This window comes from Aegilops tauschii, chromosome 5 (genome assembly GCF_002575655.3).
Source record: "Aegilops tauschii subsp. strangulata cultivar AL8/78 chromosome 5, Aet v6.0, whole genome shotgun sequence".
Lineage (NCBI taxonomy): Eukaryota > Viridiplantae > Streptophyta > Magnoliopsida > Poales > Poaceae > Aegilops > Aegilops tauschii.
In genome coordinates, this window is record NC_053039.3 from 74852992 (window position 1) to 74872647 (window position 19656).

General features: G+C 46.9%; 40 non-coding genes across 40 annotated transcripts; all 40 read left to right on the forward strand.

Moving 5' to 3' along the window:
- The first annotated feature begins 294 nt into the window (after positions 1 to 294).
- Positions 295 to 413, forward strand: LOC141024104 (5S ribosomal RNA). The gene has a single exon (XR_012185702.1). It is a non-coding gene; the product is annotated as a 5S ribosomal RNA (ribosomal RNA).
- Positions 414 to 786: 373 nt separating this feature from the next.
- LOC141025149 (5S ribosomal RNA) lies at positions 787 to 905 on the forward strand. The gene has a single exon (XR_012186646.1). It is a non-coding gene; the product is annotated as a 5S ribosomal RNA (ribosomal RNA).
- A 369-nt stretch (positions 906 to 1274) lies between these two features.
- LOC141023703 (5S ribosomal RNA) lies at positions 1275 to 1393 on the forward strand. The gene has a single exon (XR_012185302.1). It is a non-coding gene; the product is annotated as a 5S ribosomal RNA (ribosomal RNA).
- Positions 1394 to 1762: 369 nt separating this feature from the next.
- On the forward strand, positions 1763 to 1881 carry LOC141024300 (5S ribosomal RNA). The gene has a single exon (XR_012185897.1). It is a non-coding gene; the product is annotated as a 5S ribosomal RNA (ribosomal RNA).
- A 365-nt stretch (positions 1882 to 2246) lies between these two features.
- Positions 2247 to 2365, forward strand: LOC141024214 (5S ribosomal RNA). Its single transcript, XR_012185812.1, has one exon. It is a non-coding gene; the product is annotated as a 5S ribosomal RNA (ribosomal RNA).
- A 370-nt stretch (positions 2366 to 2735) lies between these two features.
- LOC141024105 (5S ribosomal RNA) lies at positions 2736 to 2854 on the forward strand. Its single transcript, XR_012185703.1, has one exon. It is a non-coding gene; the product is annotated as a 5S ribosomal RNA (ribosomal RNA).
- A 373-nt stretch (positions 2855 to 3227) lies between these two features.
- Positions 3228 to 3346, forward strand: LOC141024043 (5S ribosomal RNA). The gene has a single exon (XR_012185641.1). It is a non-coding gene; the product is annotated as a 5S ribosomal RNA (ribosomal RNA).
- A 375-nt stretch (positions 3347 to 3721) lies between these two features.
- Positions 3722 to 3840, forward strand: LOC141024194 (5S ribosomal RNA). The gene has a single exon (XR_012185791.1). It is a non-coding gene; the product is annotated as a 5S ribosomal RNA (ribosomal RNA).
- Positions 3841 to 4213: 373 nt separating this feature from the next.
- Positions 4214 to 4334, forward strand: LOC141024475 (5S ribosomal RNA). The gene has a single exon (XR_012186073.1). It is a non-coding gene; the product is annotated as a 5S ribosomal RNA (ribosomal RNA).
- Positions 4335 to 4709: 375 nt separating this feature from the next.
- LOC141024483 (5S ribosomal RNA) lies at positions 4710 to 4828 on the forward strand. The gene has a single exon (XR_012186081.1). It is a non-coding gene; the product is annotated as a 5S ribosomal RNA (ribosomal RNA).
- A 370-nt stretch (positions 4829 to 5198) lies between these two features.
- Positions 5199 to 5317, forward strand: LOC141024203 (5S ribosomal RNA). The gene has a single exon (XR_012185800.1). It is a non-coding gene; the product is annotated as a 5S ribosomal RNA (ribosomal RNA).
- Positions 5318 to 5687: 370 nt separating this feature from the next.
- LOC141023661 (5S ribosomal RNA) lies at positions 5688 to 5806 on the forward strand. The gene has a single exon (XR_012185261.1). It is a non-coding gene; the product is annotated as a 5S ribosomal RNA (ribosomal RNA).
- Positions 5807 to 6178: 372 nt separating this feature from the next.
- LOC141025148 (5S ribosomal RNA) lies at positions 6179 to 6297 on the forward strand. The gene has a single exon (XR_012186645.1). It is a non-coding gene; the product is annotated as a 5S ribosomal RNA (ribosomal RNA).
- A 370-nt stretch (positions 6298 to 6667) lies between these two features.
- Positions 6668 to 6786, forward strand: LOC141023981 (5S ribosomal RNA). The gene has a single exon (XR_012185579.1). It is a non-coding gene; the product is annotated as a 5S ribosomal RNA (ribosomal RNA).
- A 370-nt stretch (positions 6787 to 7156) lies between these two features.
- Positions 7157 to 7275, forward strand: LOC141023961 (5S ribosomal RNA). Its single transcript, XR_012185559.1, has one exon. It is a non-coding gene; the product is annotated as a 5S ribosomal RNA (ribosomal RNA).
- Positions 7276 to 7658: 383 nt separating this feature from the next.
- On the forward strand, positions 7659 to 7777 carry LOC141023563 (5S ribosomal RNA). Its single transcript, XR_012185163.1, has one exon. It is a non-coding gene; the product is annotated as a 5S ribosomal RNA (ribosomal RNA).
- Positions 7778 to 8150: 373 nt separating this feature from the next.
- Positions 8151 to 8269, forward strand: LOC141025160 (5S ribosomal RNA). The gene has a single exon (XR_012186658.1). It is a non-coding gene; the product is annotated as a 5S ribosomal RNA (ribosomal RNA).
- Positions 8270 to 8640: 371 nt separating this feature from the next.
- LOC141024123 (5S ribosomal RNA) lies at positions 8641 to 8759 on the forward strand. Its single transcript, XR_012185720.1, has one exon. It is a non-coding gene; the product is annotated as a 5S ribosomal RNA (ribosomal RNA).
- A 368-nt stretch (positions 8760 to 9127) lies between these two features.
- On the forward strand, positions 9128 to 9246 carry LOC141023689 (5S ribosomal RNA). Its single transcript, XR_012185288.1, has one exon. It is a non-coding gene; the product is annotated as a 5S ribosomal RNA (ribosomal RNA).
- Positions 9247 to 9616: 370 nt separating this feature from the next.
- On the forward strand, positions 9617 to 9735 carry LOC141023892 (5S ribosomal RNA). Its single transcript, XR_012185490.1, has one exon. It is a non-coding gene; the product is annotated as a 5S ribosomal RNA (ribosomal RNA).
- Positions 9736 to 10104: 369 nt separating this feature from the next.
- On the forward strand, positions 10105 to 10223 carry LOC141023715 (5S ribosomal RNA). The gene has a single exon (XR_012185314.1). It is a non-coding gene; the product is annotated as a 5S ribosomal RNA (ribosomal RNA).
- A 365-nt stretch (positions 10224 to 10588) lies between these two features.
- Positions 10589 to 10707, forward strand: LOC141023787 (5S ribosomal RNA). The gene has a single exon (XR_012185385.1). It is a non-coding gene; the product is annotated as a 5S ribosomal RNA (ribosomal RNA).
- Positions 10708 to 11079: 372 nt separating this feature from the next.
- On the forward strand, positions 11080 to 11198 carry LOC141023683 (5S ribosomal RNA). Its single transcript, XR_012185282.1, has one exon. It is a non-coding gene; the product is annotated as a 5S ribosomal RNA (ribosomal RNA).
- Positions 11199 to 11569: 371 nt separating this feature from the next.
- On the forward strand, positions 11570 to 11688 carry LOC141025169 (5S ribosomal RNA). The gene has a single exon (XR_012186667.1). It is a non-coding gene; the product is annotated as a 5S ribosomal RNA (ribosomal RNA).
- Positions 11689 to 12059: 371 nt separating this feature from the next.
- On the forward strand, positions 12060 to 12178 carry LOC141024124 (5S ribosomal RNA). The gene has a single exon (XR_012185721.1). It is a non-coding gene; the product is annotated as a 5S ribosomal RNA (ribosomal RNA).
- Positions 12179 to 12546: 368 nt separating this feature from the next.
- LOC141023690 (5S ribosomal RNA) lies at positions 12547 to 12665 on the forward strand. The gene has a single exon (XR_012185289.1). It is a non-coding gene; the product is annotated as a 5S ribosomal RNA (ribosomal RNA).
- A 370-nt stretch (positions 12666 to 13035) lies between these two features.
- LOC141024996 (5S ribosomal RNA) lies at positions 13036 to 13154 on the forward strand. Its single transcript, XR_012186493.1, has one exon. It is a non-coding gene; the product is annotated as a 5S ribosomal RNA (ribosomal RNA).
- Positions 13155 to 13523: 369 nt separating this feature from the next.
- LOC141023717 (5S ribosomal RNA) lies at positions 13524 to 13642 on the forward strand. The gene has a single exon (XR_012185315.1). It is a non-coding gene; the product is annotated as a 5S ribosomal RNA (ribosomal RNA).
- A 365-nt stretch (positions 13643 to 14007) lies between these two features.
- On the forward strand, positions 14008 to 14126 carry LOC141023788 (5S ribosomal RNA). Its single transcript, XR_012185386.1, has one exon. It is a non-coding gene; the product is annotated as a 5S ribosomal RNA (ribosomal RNA).
- Positions 14127 to 14496: 370 nt separating this feature from the next.
- On the forward strand, positions 14497 to 14615 carry LOC141024106 (5S ribosomal RNA). The gene has a single exon (XR_012185704.1). It is a non-coding gene; the product is annotated as a 5S ribosomal RNA (ribosomal RNA).
- A 372-nt stretch (positions 14616 to 14987) lies between these two features.
- LOC141024107 (5S ribosomal RNA) lies at positions 14988 to 15106 on the forward strand. Its single transcript, XR_012185705.1, has one exon. It is a non-coding gene; the product is annotated as a 5S ribosomal RNA (ribosomal RNA).
- Positions 15107 to 15478: 372 nt separating this feature from the next.
- On the forward strand, positions 15479 to 15597 carry LOC141023792 (5S ribosomal RNA). The gene has a single exon (XR_012185390.1). It is a non-coding gene; the product is annotated as a 5S ribosomal RNA (ribosomal RNA).
- A 372-nt stretch (positions 15598 to 15969) lies between these two features.
- Positions 15970 to 16088, forward strand: LOC141024499 (5S ribosomal RNA). The gene has a single exon (XR_012186097.1). It is a non-coding gene; the product is annotated as a 5S ribosomal RNA (ribosomal RNA).
- A 367-nt stretch (positions 16089 to 16455) lies between these two features.
- Positions 16456 to 16574, forward strand: LOC141024232 (5S ribosomal RNA). Its single transcript, XR_012185830.1, has one exon. It is a non-coding gene; the product is annotated as a 5S ribosomal RNA (ribosomal RNA).
- Positions 16575 to 16947: 373 nt separating this feature from the next.
- Positions 16948 to 17066, forward strand: LOC141024367 (5S ribosomal RNA). Its single transcript, XR_012185964.1, has one exon. It is a non-coding gene; the product is annotated as a 5S ribosomal RNA (ribosomal RNA).
- A 375-nt stretch (positions 17067 to 17441) lies between these two features.
- On the forward strand, positions 17442 to 17560 carry LOC141024096 (5S ribosomal RNA). Its single transcript, XR_012185694.1, has one exon. It is a non-coding gene; the product is annotated as a 5S ribosomal RNA (ribosomal RNA).
- Positions 17561 to 17932: 372 nt separating this feature from the next.
- On the forward strand, positions 17933 to 18051 carry LOC141024447 (5S ribosomal RNA). The gene has a single exon (XR_012186045.1). It is a non-coding gene; the product is annotated as a 5S ribosomal RNA (ribosomal RNA).
- Positions 18052 to 18424: 373 nt separating this feature from the next.
- LOC141024327 (5S ribosomal RNA) lies at positions 18425 to 18543 on the forward strand. Its single transcript, XR_012185924.1, has one exon. It is a non-coding gene; the product is annotated as a 5S ribosomal RNA (ribosomal RNA).
- Positions 18544 to 18913: 370 nt separating this feature from the next.
- LOC141023807 (5S ribosomal RNA) lies at positions 18914 to 19032 on the forward strand. Its single transcript, XR_012185405.1, has one exon. It is a non-coding gene; the product is annotated as a 5S ribosomal RNA (ribosomal RNA).
- A 370-nt stretch (positions 19033 to 19402) lies between these two features.
- Positions 19403 to 19521, forward strand: LOC141024539 (5S ribosomal RNA). Its single transcript, XR_012186137.1, has one exon. It is a non-coding gene; the product is annotated as a 5S ribosomal RNA (ribosomal RNA).
- Positions 19522 to 19656: the final 135 nt, after the last annotated feature.

Below are 19656 nucleotides of genomic sequence, written 5' to 3' on the forward strand. Positions count from 1 at the left end.
TTGACATTTGCGATATGTTTTAGCTCGCTGCTCATTGGTCACGCGTCTAGATGCGGCTTTCTGGTGCGAGGAGCGCGTTCTGAAAGGGGTAAAAAAATACGTGTTGCTGCGGTATAGAGGGAGGGGTGGAAACCGTGGTAAACTCGTCTCCGTGTTTGAGGGGGGGAGTAAGTAGTATATATAGGGCATTATCCATTATTAGGCAACGGTTGTAATGGTAGTAAGAATGACAATAATCTTTGCAGTGGACTTGGGAGTGGCAAGCATAAGGGACGAAGGCGGGGGTACCATGTCGGATGCGATCATACCAGCACTAAAGCACCGAATCCCATCAGAACTCCGAAGTTAAGCGTGCTTGGGCGAGAGTAGTACTAGGATGGGTGACCTCCTGGGAAGTCCTCTTGTTGCATTCCCTTTTTAATTATTTTTTGCGCCTCGTGACAAACATATCGCATGTGCGCAATATATATTAACCCCGTTATATTATTTTTGACATTTGCGATATGTTTTAGCTCGCTGCTCATTGGTCACGCGTCTAGATGCGGCTTTCTGGTGCGAGGAGCGCGTTCTGAAAGGGGTAAAAAAAATACGTGTTGCTGCGGTATAGAGGGAGGGGTGGAAACCGTGGTAAACTCGTCTCCGTGTTTGAGGGGGGGGGAGTAAGTAGTATATATAGGGCATTATCCATTATTAGGCAACGGTTGTAATGGTAGTAAGAATGACAATCATCTTTGAAGTGGACCTGGGAGTGGCAAGCATAAGGGACGAAGGCGGGGGTAACATGTTGGATGCGATCATACCAGCACTAAAGCACCGGATCCCATCAGAACTCCGAAGTTAAGCGTGCTTGGGCGAGAGTAGTACTAGGATGGGTGACCTCCTGGGAAGTCCTCGTGTTGCATTCCCTTTATAATTATTTTTTGCGCCTCATGACAAACATATCACATGTGCGCGATATATATTAACCCCGTTATATTATTTTTGACATTTGCGATATGTTTTAGCTCGTTGCTCATTGGTCACGCGTCTAGAGGCGGCTTTGTGGCGCGAGGAGCTCGTTCTGAAAGGGGTAAAAAAATACGTGTTGCTGCGGTATAGAGGGAGGGGTGGAAACCGTGGTAAACTCGTCTCCGTGTTTGAGGGGGGAGTAAGTAGTATATATAGGGCATTATCCATTATTAGGCAACGGTTGTAATGGTAGTAAGAATGACAATCATCTTTGCTTTGGACCTGGGAGTGGCAAGCATAAGGGACGAAGGCGGGGGTAACATGTTGGATGCGATCATACCAGCACTAAAGCATCGGATCCCACCAGAACTCCGAAGTTAAGCGTGCTTGGGCGAGAGTAGTACTAGGATGGGTGACCTCCTGGGAAGTCCTCGTGTTGCATTCCCTTTTTAATTATTTTTTGCGCCTCATGACGAACATATCACATGTGCGCGATATATATTAACCCCGTTATATTATTTTTGACATTTGCGATATGTTTTAGCTCGCTGCTCATTAGTCACGCGTCTAGAGGCGGCTTTGTGGCGCGAGGAGCGCGTTCTGAAAGGGGAAAAAATATGTGTTGCTGCGGTATAGAGGGAGGGGTGGAAACTGTGGTAAACTCGTCTCCGTGTTTGACGGGGGGGAGTAAGTAGTATATATAGGGCATTATCCATTATTAGGCAACGGTTGTAATGGTAGTAAGAATGATAATCATCTTTGCAGTGGACCTGGGAGTGGCAAGCATAAGGGACGAAGGCGGGGGAAACATGTTGGATGCGATGATACCAGCACTAAAGCACCGGATCCCATCAAAACTCCAAAGTTAAGCGTGCTTGGGCGAGAGTAGTACAAGGATGGGTGACCTCCTGGGAAGTCCTCGTGTTGCATTCCCTTTTTAATTATTTTTTGCGCCTCATGACAAACATATCACATGTGCGCGATATATATTAACCCCGTTATATTATTTTTGACATTTGCGATATGTTTTAGCTCGCTGCTCATTGGTCGTCTAGAGGCGGCTTTGTGGCGCGAGGAGCGAGTTCTGAAAGGGGAAAAAATACGTGTTGCTGCGGTATAGAGGGAGGGTTGGAAACTGTGGTAAACTCGTCTCCGTGTTTGACGGGGGTGAGTAAGTAGTATATAGAGGGCATTATCCATTATTAGGCAACGGTTGTAATGGTAGTAAGAATGACAATCATCTTTACAGTGGACCTGGGAGTGGCAAGCATAAGGGACGAAGGCGGGGGTAACATGTTGGATCCGATCATACCAGCACTAAAGCACCGGATCCAATCAGAACTCCGAAGTTAAGCGTGCTTGGGCGAGAGTAGTACTAGGATGGGTGACCTCTTGGGAAGTCCTTGTGTTGCATTCCCTTTTTAATTATTTTTTGCGCCTCGTGACAAACATATCGCATGTGCGCGATATATATTAACCCCGTTATATTATTTTTGACATTTGCGATATGTTTTAGCTCGCTGCTCATTGGTCACGCGTCTAGATGCGGCTTTCTGGTGCGAGGAGCGCGTTCTGAAAGGGGTAAAAAAATACGTGTTGCTGCGGTATAGAGGGAGGGGTGGAAACCGTGGTAAACTCGTCTCCGTGTTTGAGGGGGGGAGTAAGTAGTATATATAGGGCATTATCCATTATTAGGCAACGGTTGTAATGGTAGTAAGAATGACAATAATCTTTGCAGTGGACTTGGGAGTGGCAAGCATAAGGGACGAAGGCGGGGGTACCATGTCGGATGCGATCATACCAGCACTAAAGCACCGAATCCCATCAGAACTCCGAAGTTAAGCGTGCTTGGGCGAGAGTAGTACTAGGATGGGTGACCTCCTGGGAAGTCCTCTTGTTGCATTCCCTTTTTAATTATTTTTTGCGCCTCGTGACAAACATATCGCATGTGCGCAATATATATTAACCCCGTTATATTATTTTTGACATTTGCGATATGTTTTAGCTCGCTGCTCATTGGTCACGCGTCTAGATGCGGCTTTCTGGTGCGAGGAGCGCGTTCTGAAAGGGGTAAAAAAAATACGTGTTGCTGCGGTATAGAGGGAGGGGTGGAAACCGTGGTAAACTCGTCTCCGTGTTTGAGGGGGGGGGAGTAAGTAGTATATATAGGGCATTATCCATTATTAGGCAACGGTTGTAATGGTAGTAAGAATGACAATCATCTTTGCAGTGGACCTGGGAGTGGCGAGCATAAAGGACGAAGGCGGGGGTAACATGTGGGATGCGATCATAGCAGCACTAAAGCACCGGATCCCATCAGAACTCCGAAGTTAAGCATGCTTGGGCGAGAGTAGTACTAAGATGGGTGACCTCTTGGGAAGTCCTCGTGTTGCATTCCCTTTTTAATTATTTTTTGCGCCTCGTGACAAACATATCGCATGTGCGCGATATATATTAACCCCGTTATATTATTTTTGACATTTGCGATATGTTTTAGCTCGCTGCTCATTGGTCACGCGTCTAGATGCGGCTTTGTGGCGCGAGGAGCGCGTTCTGAAAGGGGTAAAAAAATACGTGTTGCTGCGGTATAGAGGGAGGGGTGGAAACCGTGGTAAACTCGTCTCCGTGTTTGAGGGGGGGGGGGGAGTAAGTAGTATATATAGGGCATTATCCATTATTAGGCAACGGTTGTAATGGTAGTAAGAATGACAATCATCTTTGCAGTGGACCTGGGAGTGGCAAGCACAAGGGACGAAGGCGGGGGTAACATGTTGGGTGCGATCATACCAGCACTAATGCACCGGATCCCATCAGAACTTCAAAGTTAAGCGTGCTTGGGCGAGAGTAGTACTAGGATGGGTGACCTCCTGGGAAGTCTTCGTGTTGCATTCCCTTTTTAATTATTTTTTGCGCCTCATGACAAATATATCACATGTGCGCGATATATATTAACCCCGTTATATTATTTTTGACATTTGCGATATGTTTTAGCTCGCTGCTCATTGGTCACGCGTCTAGAGGCGGCTTTGTGGCGCGAGGAGCGCGTTCTGAAAGGGGTAAAAAAATACGTGTTGCTGCGGTATAGAGGGAGGGGTGGAAACCGTGGTAAACTCGTCTCCGTGTTTGAGGGGGGGGGGAGTAAGTAGTATATATAGGGCATTATCCATTATTAGGCAACGGTTGTAATGGTAGTAAGAATGACAATCATCTTTGCAGTGGACCTAGGAGTGCCAAGCATAAGGGACGAAGGTGGGGGTAACATGTTGGATGCGATCATAGCAGCACTAAAGCACCAGATCCCATCAGAACTCCGAAGTTAAGCGTGCTTGGGCGAGAGTAGTACTAGGATATGGGTGACCTCCTGGGAAGTCCTCGTGCTGCATTCCTTTTTAATTTTTTTTGCGCCTCATGACAAACATATCACATGTGTGCGATATATATTAACCCCGTTATATTATTTTTTACATTTGCGATATGTTTTAGCTCGCTGCTCATTGGTCACGCGTCTAGAGGCGGCTTTGTGGCGCGAGGAGCGCGTTCTGAAAGGGGTAAAAAAATACGTGTTGCTGCGGTATAGAGGGAGGGGTGGAAACCGTGGTAAACTCGTCTCCGTGTTTGAGGGGGGGGGGGGGGAGTAAGTAGTATATATAGGGCATTATCCATTATTAGGCAACGGTTGTAATGGTAGTAAGAATGAGAATCATCTTTGAAGTGGACTCGGGAGTGGCAAGCATAAGGGACGAAGGCGGGGGTAACATGTTGGATGCGATCATAGCAGGACTAAAGCATCGGATCCCATCAGAACTCCAAAGTTAAGTGTGCTTGGGCGAGAGTAGTACTAGGGTGGGTGACCTCCTGGGAAGTCCTCGTGTTGCATTTCCTTTTTAATTATTTTTTGCGCCTCATGACAAACATATCACATGTGCGCGATATATATTAACCCCGTTATATTATTTTTGACATTTGCGATATGTTTTAGCTGGCTGCTCATTGGTCACGCGTCTAGAGGCGGCTTTGTGGCGCGAGGAGCGCGTTATGAAAGGGGTAAAAAATACGTGTTGCTGCGGTATAGAGGGAGGGGTGGAAACCGTGGTGAACTCGTCTCCGTGTTTGAGGGGGGGGAGTAAGTAGTATATATAGAGCATTATCCATTATTAGGGAACGGTTGTAATGGTAGTAAGAATGACAATCATCTTTGTAGTGGACCTGGGAGTGGCAAGCATAAGGGACGAAGGCGGGGGTAACAAGTCGGATGCGATCATACCAGCACTAAAGCACCGGATCCCATCAGAACTCTGAAGTTAAGCGTACTTGGGCGAGAGTAGTACTAGGATGGGTGACCTCCTGGGAAGTCCTCGTGTTCCATTCCCTTTTTAATTATTTTTCGCCCCTCGTGATAAACATATTGCATGTGCGCGATATATATTAACCCCGTTATATTATTTTTGACATTTGCGATATGTTTTAGCTCGCTGCCCATTGGTCACGCGTCCAGAGGCGGCTTTGTGGCGCGAGGAGCGCGTTATGAAAGGGGTAAAATAATACGTGTTGCTGCGGTATAGAGGGAGGGGTGGAAACCGTGGTAAACTCGTCTCCGTGTTTGAGGGGGGGAGTAAGTAGTATATATAGGGCATTATCCATTATTAGGCAACGGTTGTAATGGTAGTAAGAATGACAATCATCTTTGCAGTGGACCTGGGAGTGGCAAGCATAAGAGACGAAGGCGGGGGTAACATGTCGGATGCGATCATACCAGCACTAAAGCACCGGATCCCATCAGAACTCCGAAGTTAAGCGTGCTTGGGCGAGAGTAGTACTAGGATGGGTGACCTCCTGGCAAATCCTCGTGTTGCATTCCCTTTTTAATTATTTTTTGCGCCTCGTGACAAACATATCGCATGTGCGCGATATATATTAACCCCGTTATATTATTTTTGACATTTGCGATATGTTTTAGCTCGCTGCTCATTGGTCACGCGTCTAGAGGCGGCTTTGTGGCGCGAGGAGCGCCTTCTGAAAGGGGTAAAAAAATACGTGTTGCTGCGGTATAGAGGGAGGGATGGAAACCGTGGTAAACTCGTCTCCGTGTTTGAGGGGGGGGGAGTAAGTAGTATATATAGGGCATTATCCATTATTAGGCAATGGTTGTAATGGTAGTAAGAATGACAATCATCTTTGCAGTGGACCTGGGAGTGGCAAGCATAAGGGACGAAGGCGGGGGTAACATGTCGGATGCGATCATACCAGCACTAAAGCACCGGATCCCATCAGAACTCCGAAGTTAAGCGTGCTTGGGCGAGAGTAGTACTAGGATGGGTGACCTCCTGGAAAATCCTCGTGTTGCATTCCCTTTTTAAATATTTTTTGCGCCTCGTGACAAACATATCGCATGTGCGCGATATATATTAACCCCGTTATATTATTTTTGACATTTGCGATATGTTTTAGCTCGCTGCTCATTGGCACGCGTCTAGAGGCAGCTTTGTGGCACGAGGAGCGCGTTCTGAAAGGGGTAAAAAAAATACGTGTTGCTGCGGTATAGAGGGTGGGGTGGAAACCGTGGTAAACTCGTCTCCGTGTTTGAGGGGGGGAGTAAGTAGTATATATAGGGCATTATCCATTATTAGGGAACGGTTGTAATGGTAGTAAGAATGGCAATCATCTTTGCAGTGGACCTGGGAGTGGCAAGCATAAGGGACGAAGGCGGGGGTAACATGTCGGATGAGATCATACCAGCACTAAAGCACCGGATCCCATCAGAACTCCGAAGTTAAGCGTGCTTGGGCGAGAGTAGTACTAGGATGGGTGACCTCCTGGAAAATCCTCGTGTTGCATTCCCTTTTTAATTATTTTTTGCGCCTCGTGACAAACATATCGCATGTGCGCGATATATATTAACCCCGTTATATTATTTTTGACATTTGCGATATGTTTTAGCTCGCTGCTCATTGGTCACGCGTCTAGAGGCGGCTTTGTGGCGCGAGGAGCGCGTTCTGAAAGGGGTAAAAAAATACGTGTTGCTGCGGTATAGAGGGAGGGGTGGAAACCGTGGTAAACTCGTCTCCGTGTTTGAGGGGGGGAGTAAGTAGTATATATAGGGCATTATCCATTATTAGGCAACGGTTGTAATGGTAGTAAGAATGACAATCATCTTTGCAGTGGACCTGGGAGTGGCAAGCATAAGAGACGAAGGCGGGGGTAACATGTGGGATGCGATCATACCAGCACTAAAGCACCGGATCCCATCAGAACTCCGAAGTTAAGCGTGCTTGGGCGAGAGTAGTACTAGGATGGGTGACCTCCTGGGAAGTCCTCTTGTTGCATTGCCTTTTTAATTATTTTTTGCGCCTCGTGACAAACATATCGCATGTGCGCGATATATATTAACCCCGTTATATTATTTTTGACATTTGCGATATGTTTTAGCTCGCTGCTCATTGGTCACGCGTCTAGAGGCGGCTTTGTGGCACGAGGAGCGCGTTCTGAAAGGGGTAAAAAAATACGTGTTGCTGCGGTATAGAGGGAGGGGTGGAAACCGTGGTAAACTCGTCTCCGTGTTTGAGCGGGGGGGGGGGGGGGGGGAGTAAGTAGTATATATAGGGCATTATCCATTATTAGGCAACGGTTGTAATGGTAGTAAGAATGACAATCATCTTTGCAGTGGACCTGGGAGTGGCAAGCATAAGAGACGAAGGCGGGGGTAACATGTCGGATGCGATCATACCAGCACTAAAGCACCGGATCCCATCAGAACTCCGAAGTTAAGCGTGCTTGGGCGAGAGTAGTACTAGGATGGGTGACCTCCTGGGAAGTCCTCTTGTTGCATTCCCTTTTTAATTATTTTTTGCGCCTCGTGACAAACATATCGCATGTGCGCGATATATATTAACCCCGTTATATTATTTTTGAAATTTGCGATATGTTTTAGCTCGCTGCTCATTGGTCACGCGTCTAGATGCGGCTTTCTGGTGCGAGGAGCGCGTTCTGAAAGGGGTAAAAAATACGTGTTGCTGCGGTATAGAGGGAGGGGTGGAAACCGTGGTAAACTCGTCTCCGTGTTTGAGGGGGGGGGGGAGTAAGTAGTATATATAGGGCATTATCCATTATTAGGCAACGGTTGTAATGGTAGCAAGAATGACAATCATCTTTGCAGTGGACCTGGGAGTGGCAAGCATAAGGGACGAAGGCGGGCGTAACATGTTGGATGCGATCATACCAGCACTAAAGCACCGGATCCCATCAGAACTCCGAAGTTAAGCGTGCTTGGGCGAGAGTAGTACTAGGATGGGTGACCTCCTGGGAAGTCCTCGTGTTGCATTCCCTTTATAATTATTTTTTGCGCCTCATGACAAACATATCACATGTGCGCGATATATATTAACCCCGTTATATTATTTTTGACATTTGCGATATGTTTTAGCTCGTTGCTCATTGGTCACGCGTCTAGAGGCGGCTTTGTGGCGCGAGGAGCTCGTTCTGAAAGGGGTAAAAAAATACGTGTTGCTGCGGTATAGAGGGAGGGGTGGAAACCGTGGTAAACTCGTCTCCGTGTTTGAGGGGGGGGAGTAAGTAGTATATATAGGGCATTATCCATTATTAGGCAACGGTTGTAATGGTAGTAAGAATGACAATCATCTTTGCTGTGGACCTGGGAGTGGCAAGCATAAGGGACGAAGGCGGGGGAAACATGTTGGATGCGATGATACCAGCACTAAAGCACCGGATCCCATCAAAACTCCGAAGTTAAGCGTGCTTGGGCGAGAGTAGTACAAGGATGGGTGACCTCCTGGGAAGTCCTCGTGTTGCATTCCCTTTTTAATTATTTTTTGCGCCTCATGACAAACATATCACATGTGCGCGATATATATTAACCCCGTTATATTATTTTTGACATTTGCGATATGTTTTAGCTCGCTGCTCATTGGTCACGCGTCTAGAGGCGGTTTTGTGGCGCGAGGAGCGCGTTCTGAAAGGGGAAAAAATACGTGTTAATGCGGTATAGAGGGAGGGGTGGAAACTGTGGTAAACTCGTGTCCGTGTTTGACGGGGGGAGTAAGTAGTATATATAGGGCATTATCCATTATTAGGCAACGGTTGTAATGGTAGTAAGAATGACAATCATCTTTACAGTGGACCTGGGAGTGGCAAGCATAAGGGACGAAGGCGGGGGTAACATGTTTGATGCGATCATACCAGCATTAAAGCACCGGATCCCATCAGAACTCTGAAGTTAAGCGTGCTTGGGCGAGAGTAGTACTAGGATGGGTGACCTCCTGGGAAGTCCTCGTGTTGCATTCCCTTTTTAATTATTTTTTGCGCCTCGTGACAAACATATCGCATGTGCGCGATATATATTAACCCCGTTATATTATTTTTGACATTTGCGATATGTTTTAGCTCGCTGCTCATTGGTCACGCGTCTAGATGCGGCTTTCTGGTGCGAGGAGCGCGTTCTGAAAGGGGTAAAAAATACGTGTTGCTGCGGTATAGAGGGAGGGGTGGAAACCGTGGTAAACTCGTCTCCGTGTTTGAGGGGGGGGAGTAAGTAGTATATATAGGGCATTATCCATTATTAGGCAACGGTTGTAATGGTAGTAAGAATGACAATCATCTTTGCAGTGGACCTGGGAGTGGCAAGCATAAGGGACGAAGGCGGGGGTAACATGTTGGATGCGATCATACCAGCACTAAAGCACCGGATCCCATCAGAACTCCGAACTTAAGCGTGCTTGGGCAAGAGTAGTACTAGGATGGGTGACCTCCTGGGAAGTCCTCGTGTTGCATTCCCTTTTTAATTATTTTTTGCGCCTCATGACGAACATATCACATGTGCGCGATATATATTAACCCCGTTATATTATTTTTGACATTTGCGATATGTTTTAGCTCGCTGCTCATTGGTCACGCGTCTAGAGGCGGCTTTGTGGCGCGAGGAGCGCGTTCTGAAAGGGGAAAAAATATGTGTTGCTGCGGTATAGAGGGAGGGGTGGAAACTGTGGTAAACTCGTCTCCGTGTTTGACGTGGGGGAGTAAGTAGTATATATAGGGCATTATCCATTATTAGGCAACGGTTGTAATGGTAGTAAGAATGATAATCATCTTTGCAGTGGACCTGGGAGTGGCAAGCATAAGGGACGAAGGCGGGGGAAACATGTTGGATGCGATGATACCAGCACTAAAGCACCGGATCCCATCAAAACTCCGAAGTTAAGCGTGCTTGGGCGAGAGTAGTACTAGGATGGGTGACCTCCTGGGAAGTCCTCGTGTTGCATTCCCTTTTTAATTATTTTTTGCGCCTCATGACAAACATATCACATGTGCGCGATATATATTAACCCCGTTATATTATTTTTGACATTTGCGATATGTTTTAGCTCGCTGCTCATTGGTCGTCTAGAGGCGGCTTTGTGGTGCGAGGAGCGCGTTCTGAAAGGGGAAAAAATACGTGTTGCTGCGGTATAGAGGGAGGGTTGGAAACTGTGGTAAACTCGTCTCCGTGTTTGACGGGGGGGAGTAAGTAGTATATATAGGGCATTATCCATTATTAGGCAACGGTTGTAATGGTAGTAAGAATGACAATCATCTTTACAGTGGACCTGGGAGTGGCAAGCATAAGGGACGAAGGCGGGGGTAACATGTTGGATCCGATCATACCAGCACTAAAGCACCGGATCCCATCAGAACTCCGAAGTTAAGCGTGCTTGGGCGAGAGTAGTACTAGGATGGGTGACCTCTTGGGAAGTCCTTGTGTTGCATTCCCTTTTTAATTATTTTTTGCGCCTCGTGACAAACATATCGCATGTGCGCGATATATATTAACCCCGTTATATTATTTTTGACATTTGCGATATGTTTTAGCTCGCTGCTCATTGGTCACGCGTCTAGATGCGGCTTTCTGGTGCGAGGAGCGCGTTCTGAAAGGGGTAAAAAAATACGTGTTGCTGCGGTATAGAGGGAGGGGTGGAAACCGTGGTAAACTCGTCTCCGTGTTTGAGGGGGGGGGAGTAAGTAGTATATATAGGGCATTATCCATTATTAGGCAACGGTTGTAATGGTAGTAAGAATGACAATCATCTTTGGAGTGGACCTGGGAGTGGCAAGCATAAGGGACGAAGGCGGGGGTAACATGTCGGAAGCGATCATACCAGCACTAAAGCACCGGATCCCATCAGAACTCCGAAGTTAAGCGTGCTTGGGCGAGAGTAGTACTAGGATGGGTGACCTCCTGGAAAATCCTCGTGTTGCATTCCCTTTTTAATTAATTTTTGCGCCTCGTGACAAACATATCGCATGTGCGCGATATATATTAACCCCGTTATATTATTTTTGAAATTTGCGATATGTTTTAGCTCGCTGCTCATTGGTCACGCGTCTAGATGCGGCTTTCTGGTGCGAGGAGCGCGTTCTGAAAGGGGTAAAAAATACGTGTTGCTGCGGTATAGAGGGAGGGGTGGAAACCGTGGTAAACTCGTCTCCGTGTTTGAGGGGGGGGGAGTAAGTAGTATATATAGGGCATTATCCATTATTAGGCAACGGTTGTAATGGTAGCAAGAATGACAATCATCTTTGCAGTGGACCTGGGAGTGGCAAGCATAAGGGACGAAGGCGGGCGTAACATGTTGGATGCGATCATACCAGCACTAAAGCACCGGATCCCATCAGAACTCCGAAGTTAAGCGTGCTTGGGCGAGAGTAGTACTAGGATGGGTGACCTCCTGGGAAGTCCTCGTGTTGCATTCCCTTTATAATTATTTTTTGCGCCTCATGACAAACATATCACATGTGCGCGATATATATTAACCCCGTTATATTATTTTTGACATTTGCGATATGTTTTAGCTCGTTGCTCATTGGTCACGCGTCTAGAGGCGGCTTTGTGGCGCGAGGAGCTCGTTCTGAAAGGGGTAAAAAAATACGTGTTGCTGCGGTATAGAGGGAGGGGTGGAAACCGTGGTAAACTCGTCTCCGTGTTTGAGGGGGGGGAGTAAGTAGTATATATAGGGCATTATCCATTATTAGGCAACGGTTGTAATGGTAGTAAGAATGACAATCATCTTTGCTGTGGACCTGGGAGTGGCAAGCATAAGGGACGAAGGCGGGGGAAACATGTTGGATGCGATGATACCAGCACTAAAGCACCGGATCCCATCAAAACTCCGAAGTTAAGCGTGCTTGGGCGAGAGTAGTACAAGGATGGGTGACCTCCTGGGAAGTCCTCGTGTTGCATTCCCTTTTTAATTATTTTTTGCGCCTCATGACAAACATATCACATGTGCGCGATATATATTAACCCCGTTATATTATTTTTGACATTTGCGATATGTTTTAGCTCGCTGCTCATTGGTCACGCGTCTAGAGGCGGTTTTGTGGCGCGAGGAGCGCGTTCTGAAAGAGGAAAAAATACGTGTTAATGCGGTATAGAGGGAGGGGTGGAAACTGTGGTAAACTCGTGTCCGTGTTTGACGGGGGGAGTAAGTAGTATATATAGGGCATTATCCATTATTAGGCAACGGTTGTAATGGTAGTAAGAATGACAATCATCTTTACAGTGGACCTGGGAGTGGCAAGCATAAGGGACGAAGGCGGGGGTAACATGTTTGATGCGATCATACCAGCATTAAAGCACCGGATCCCATCAGAACTCTGAAGTTAAGCGTGCTTGGGCGAGAGTAGTACTAGGATGGGTGACCTCCTGGGAAGTCCTCGTGTTGCATTCCCTTTTTAATTATTTTTTGCGCCTCGTGACAAACATATCGCATGTGCGCGATATATATTAACCCCGTTATATTATTTTTGACATTTGCGATATGTTTTAGCTCGCTGCTCATTGGTCACGCGTCTAGATGCGGCTTTCTGGTGCGAGGAGCGCGTTCTGAAAGGGGTAAAAAATACGTGTTGCTGCGGTATAGAGGGAGGGGTGGAAACCGTGGTAAACTCGTCTCCGTGTTTGAGGGGGGGGAGTAAGTAGTATATATAGGGCATTATCCATTATTAGGCAACGGTTGTAATGGTAGTAAGAATGACAATCATCTTTGCAGTGGACCTGGGAGTGGCAAGCATAAGGGACGAAGGCGGGGGTAACATGTTGGATGCGATCATACCAGCACTAAAGCACCGGATCCCATCAGAACTCCGAAGTTAAGCGTGCTTGGGCAAGAGTAGTACTAGGATGGGTGACCTCCTGGGAAGTCCTCGTGTTGCATTCCCTTTTTAATTATTTTTTGCGCCTCATGACGAACATATCACATGTGCGCGATATATATTAACCCCGTTATATTATTTTTGACATTTGCGATATGTTTTAGCTCGCTGCTCATTGGTCACGCGTCTAGAGGCGGCTTTGTGGCGCGAGGAGCGCGTTCTGAAAGGGGAAAAAATATGTGTTGCTGCGGTATAGAGGGAGGGGTGGAAACTTTGGTAAACTCGTCTCCGTGTTTGACGTGGGGGAGTAAGTAGTATATATAGGGCATTATCCATTATTAGGCAACGGTTGTAATGGTAGTAAGAATGATAATCATCTTTGCAGTGGACCTGGGAGTGGCAAGCATAAGGGACGAAGGCGGGGGAAACATGTTGGATGCGATGATACCAGCACTAAAGCACCGGATCCCATCAAAACTCCGAAGTTAAGCGTGCTTGGGCGAGAGTAGTACTAGGATGGGTGACCTCCTGGGAAGTCCTCGTGTTGCATTCCCTTTTTAATTATTTTTTGCGCCTCATGACAAACATATCACATGTGCGCGATATATATTAACCCCGTTATATTATTTTTGACATTTGCGATATGTTTTAGCTCGCTGCTCATTGGTCGTCTAGAGGCGGCTTTGTGGTGCGAGGAGCGCGTTCTGAAAGGGGAAAAAATACGTGTTGCTGCGGTATAGAGGGAGGGTTGGAAACTGTGGTAAACTCGTCTCCGTGTTTGACGGGGGGGAGTAAGTAGTATATATAGGGCATTATCCATTATTAGGCAACGGTTGTAATGGTAGTAAGAATGACAATCATCTTTACAGTGGACCTGGGAGTGGCAAGCATAAGGGACGAAGGCGGGGGTAACATGTTGGATCCGATCATACCAGCACTAAAGCACCGGATCCCATCAGAACTCCGAAGTTAAGCGTGCTTGGGCGAGAGTAGTACTAGGATGGGTGACCTCTTGGGAAGTCCTTGTGTTGCATTCCCTTTTTAATTATTTTTTGCGCCTCGTGACAAACATATCGCATGTGCGCGATATATATTAACCCCGTTATATTATTTTTGACATTTGCGATATGTTTTAGCTCGCTGCTCATTGGTCACGCGTCTAGATGCGGCTTTCTGGTGCGAGGAGCGCGTTCTGAAAGTGGTAAAAAAATACGTGTTGCTGCGGTATAGAGGGAGGGGTGGAAACCGTGGTAAACTCGTCTCCGTGTTTGAGGGGGGGAGTAAGTAGTATATATAGGGCATTATCCATTATTAGGCCACGGTTGTAATGGTAGTAAGAATGACAATAATCTTTGCAGTGGACTTGGGAGTGGCAAGCATAAGGGACGAAGGCGGGGGTAACATGTCGGATGCGATCATACCAGCACTAAAGCACCGAATCCCATCAGAACTCCGAAGTTAAGCGTGCTTGGGCGAGAGTAGTACTAGGATGGGTGACCTCCTGGGAAGTCCTCTTGTTGCATTCCCTTTTTAATTATTTTTTGCGCCTCGTGACAAACATATCGCATGTGCGCAATATATATTAACCCCGTTATATTATTTTTGACATTTGCGATATGTTTTAGCTCGCTGCTCACTGGTCACGCGTCTAGATGCGGCTTTCTGGTACGAGGAGCGCGTTCTGAAAGGGGTAAAAAAAATACGTGTTGCTGCGGTATAGAGGGAGGGGTGGAAACCGTGGTAAACTCGTCTCCGTGTTTGAGGGGGGGGAGTAAGTAGTATATATAGGGCATTATCCATTATTAGGCCACGGTTGTAATGGTAGTAAGAATGACAATAATCTTTGCAGTGGACTTGGGAGTGGCAAGCATAAGGGACGAAGGCGGGGGTAACATGTCGGATGCGATCATACCAGCACTAAAGCACCGAATCCCATCAGAACTCCGAAGTTAAGCGTGCTTGGGCGAGAGTAGTACTAGGATGGGTGACCTCCTGGGAAGTCCTCTTGTTGCATTCCCTTTTTAATTATTTTTTGCGCCTCGTGACAAACATATCGCATGTGCGCAATATATATTAACCCCGTTATATTATTTTTGACATTTGCGATATGTTTTAGCTCGCTGCTCACTGGTCACGCGTCTAGATGCGGCTTTCTGGTGCGAGGAGCGCGTTCTGAAAGGGGTAAAAAAAATACGTGTTGCTGCGGTATAGAGGGAGGGGTGGAAACCGTGGTAAACTCGTCTCCGTGTTTGAGGGGGGGGAGTAAGTAGTATATATAGGGCATTATCCATTATTAGGCAACGGTTGTAATGGTAGTAAGAATGACAATCATCTTTGAAGTGGACTTGGGAGTGGCAAGCATAAGGGACGAAGGCGGGGGTAACATGTTGGATGCGATCATACCAGCACTAAAGCACCGGATCCCATCAGAACTCCGAAGTTAAGCGTGCTTGGGCGAGAGTAGTACTAGGATGGGTGACCTCCTGGGAAGTCCTCTCGTTGCATTCCCTTTTTAATTATTTTTTGCGCCTCGTGACAAACATATCGCATGTGCGCGATATATATTAACCCCGTTATATTATCTTTGACATTTGCGATATGTTTTAGCTCGCTGCTCATTGGTCACGCGTCTAGAGGCGGCTTTGTGGCGCGAGGAGCGCGTTCTGAAAGGGGTAAAAAAAATACGTGTTGCTGCGGTGTAGAGGGAGGGGTGGAAACCGTGGTAAACTCGTCTCCGTGTTTGAGGGGGGCGAGTAACTAGTATATATAGGGCATTATCCATTATTAGGCAACGGTTATAATGGTAGTAAGAATGACAATCATCTTTGCAGTGGACCTGGGAGTGGCAAGCACAAGGGACGAAGGCGGGGGTAACATGTCGGATGCGATCATACCAGCACTAAAGCACCGGATCCCATCATAACTCTGAAGTTAAGCGTGCTTGGGCGAGAGTAGTACTAGGATGGGTGACCTCCTGGGAAGTCCTCATGTTTCATTCCCTTTTTAATTATTTTTTGCGCCTCGTGACAAACATATCGCATGTGCGCGATATATATTAACCCCTTATATTATTTTTGACATTTGCGATATGTTTTAGCTCGCTGCCCATTGGTCACGCGTCCAGAGGTGGCTTTGTGGCGCGAGGAGCGCGTTGTGAAAGGGGTAAAAAATACGTGTTGCTGCGGTATAGAGGGAGGGGTGGAAACCGTGGTAACTCGTCTCTGTGTTTGAGGGGGGGAGTAAGTAGTATATATAGGGCATTATCCATTATTAGGCAACGGTTGTAATGGTAGTAAGAATGACAATCATCTTTGCAGTGGACCTGGGAGTGGCGAGCATAAAGGACGAAGGCGGGGGTAACATGTGAGATGCGATCATAGCAGCACTAAAGCACCGGATCCCATCAGAACTCCAAAGTTAAGCGTGCTTGGGCGAGAGTAGTACTAAGATGGGTGACCTCTTGGGAAGTCCTCGTGTTGCATTCCCTTTTTAATTATTTTTTGCGCCTCGTGACAAACATATCGCATGTGCGCGATATATATTAACCCCGTTATATTATTTTTGACATTTGCGATATGTTTTAGCTCGCTGCTCATTATTCACGCGTCTAGATGCGGCTTTGTGGCGCGAGGAGCGCGTTCTGAAAGGGGTAAAAAAATACGTGTTGCTGCGGTATAGAGGGAGGGGTGGAAACCGTGGTAAACTCGTCTCCGTGTTTGAGGGGGGGGGGAGTAAGTAGTATATATAGGGCATTATCCATTATTAGGCAACGGTTGTAATGGTAGTAAGAATGACAATCATCTTTGAAGTGGACCTGGGAGTGGCAAGCACAAGGGACGAAGGCGGGGGTAACATGTTGGGTGCGATCATACCAGCACTAATGCACCGGATCCCATCAGAACTTCAAAGATAAGCGTGCTTGGGTGAGAGTAGTACTAGGATGGGTGACCTCCTGGGAAGTCCTCGTGTTGCATTCCCTTTTTAATTATTTTTTGCGCCTCATGACAAATATATCACATGTGCGCGATATATATTAACCCCGTTATATTATTTTTGACATTTGCGATATGTTTTAGCTCGCTGCTCATTGGTCACGCGTCTAGAGGCGGCTTTGTGGCGCGAGGAGCGCGTTCTGAAAGGGGTAAAAAAATACGTGTTGCTGCGGTATAGAGGGAGGGGTGGAAACCGTGGTAAACTCGTCTCCGTGTTTGAGGGGGGGGGGGGAGTAAGTAGTATATATAGGGCATTATCCATTATTAGGCAACGGTTGTAATGGTAGTAAGAATGACAATAATCTTTGCAGTGGACTTGGGAGTGGCAAGCATAAGGGACGAAGGCGGGGGTAACATGTCGGATGCGATCATACCAGCACTAAAGCACCGGATCCCATCAAAACTCCGAAGTTAAGCGTGCTTGGGCGAGAGTAGTACTAGGATGGGTGACCTCCTGGGAAGTCCTCTTGTTGCATTCCCTTTTTAATTATTTTTTGCGCCTCGTGACAAACATATCGCATGTGCGCGATATATATTAACCCCGTTATATTATTTTTGACATTTGCGATATGTTTTAGCTCGCTGCTCATTGGTCACGCGTCTAGATGCGGCTTTCTGGTGCGAGGAGCGCGTTCTGAAAGGGGTAAAAAATACGTGTTGCTGCGGTATAGAGGGAGGGGTGGAAACCGTGGTAAACTCGTCTCCGTGTTTGAGGGGGGGGGGAGTAAGTAGTATATATAGGGCATTATCCATTATTAGGCAACGGTTGTAATGGTAGTAAGAATGAGAATCATCTTTGAAGTGGACTCGGGAGTGGCAAGCATACGGGACGAAGGCGGGGGTAACATGTTGGATGCGATCATAGCAGGACTAAAGCATCGGATCCCATCAGAACTCCAAAGTTAAGCGTGCTTGGGCGAGAGTAGTACTAGGGTGGGTGACCTCCTGGGAAGTCCTCGTGTTGCATTTCCTTTTTAATTATTTTTTGCGCCTCATGACAAACATATCACATGTGCGCGATATATATTAACCCCGTTATATTATTTTTGACATTTGCGATATGTTTTAGCTGGCTGCTCATTGGTCACGCGTCTAGAGGCGGCTTTGTGGCGCGAGGAGCGCGTTATGAAAGGGGTAAAAAAATACGTGTTGCTGCGGAATAGAGGGAGGGGTGGAAACCGTGGTGAACTCGTCTCCGTGTTTGAGGGGGGGGGGAGTAAGTAGTATATATAGAGCATTATCCATTATTAGGCAACGGCTGTAATGGTAGTAAGAATGACAATCATCTTTGTAGTGGACCTGGGAGTGGCAAGCATAAGGGACGAAGGCGGGGGTAACAAGTCGGATGCGATCATACCAGCACTAAAGCACCGGATCCCATCAGAACTCTGAAGTTAAGCGTACTTGGGCGAGAGTAGTACTAGGATGGGTGACCTCCTAGGAAGTCCTCGTGTTCCATTCCCTTTTTAATTATTTTTCGCGCCTCGTGACAAACATATTGCATGTGCGCGATATATATTAACCCCGTTATATTATTTTTGACATTTGCGATATGTTTTAGCTCGCTGCCCATTGGTCACGCGTCCAGAGGCGGCTTTGTGGCGCGAGGAGCGCGTTATGAAAGGGGTAAAATAATACGTGTTGCTGCGGTATAGAGGGAGGGGTGGAAACCGTGGTAAACTCGTCTCCGTGTTTGAGGGGGGGAGTAAGTAGTATATATAGGGCATTATCCATTATTAGGCAACGGTTGTAATGGTAGTAAGAATGACAATCATCTTTGCAGTGGACCTGGGAGTGGCAAGCATAAGGGACGAAGGCGGGGGTAACATGTCGGATGCGATCATACCAGCACTAAAGCACTGGATCCCATCAGAACTCCGAAGTTAAGCGTGCTTGGGCGAGAGTAGTACTAGGATGGGTGACCTCCTGGGAAGTCCTCTTGTTGCATTCCCTTTTTAATTTTTTTTGCGCCTCGTGACAAACATATCGCATGTGCGCGATATATATTAACCCCGTTATATTAGTTTTGACATTTGCGATATGTTTTAGCTCGCTGCTCATTGGTCACGCGTCTAGAGGCGGCTTTGTGGCGCGAGGAGCGCGTTCTGAAAGGGGTAAAAAAATACGTGTTGCTGCGGTATAGAGGGAGGGGTGGAAACCGTGGTAAACTCGTCTCCGTGTTTGAGGGGGGGGAGTAAGTAGTATATATAGGGCATTATCCATTATTAGGCAACGGTTGTAATGGTAGTAAGAAAGGCAATCATCTTTGCAGTGGACCTGGGAGTGGCAAGCATAAGGGACGAAGGCGGGGGTAACATGTCGGATGCGATCATACCAACACTAAAGCACCGGATCCCATCAGAAATCCGAAGTTAAGCGTCCTTGGGCGAGAGTAGTACTAGGATGGGTGACCTACTGGGAAGTCCTCATTTTGCATTCCTTTTTTAATTATTTTTTGCGCCTCGTGACAAACATATCGCATGTGCGCGATATATATTAACCCCGTTATATTAGTTTTGACATTTGCGATATGTTTTAGCTCGCTGCTCATTGGTCACGCGTCTAGAGGCGGCTT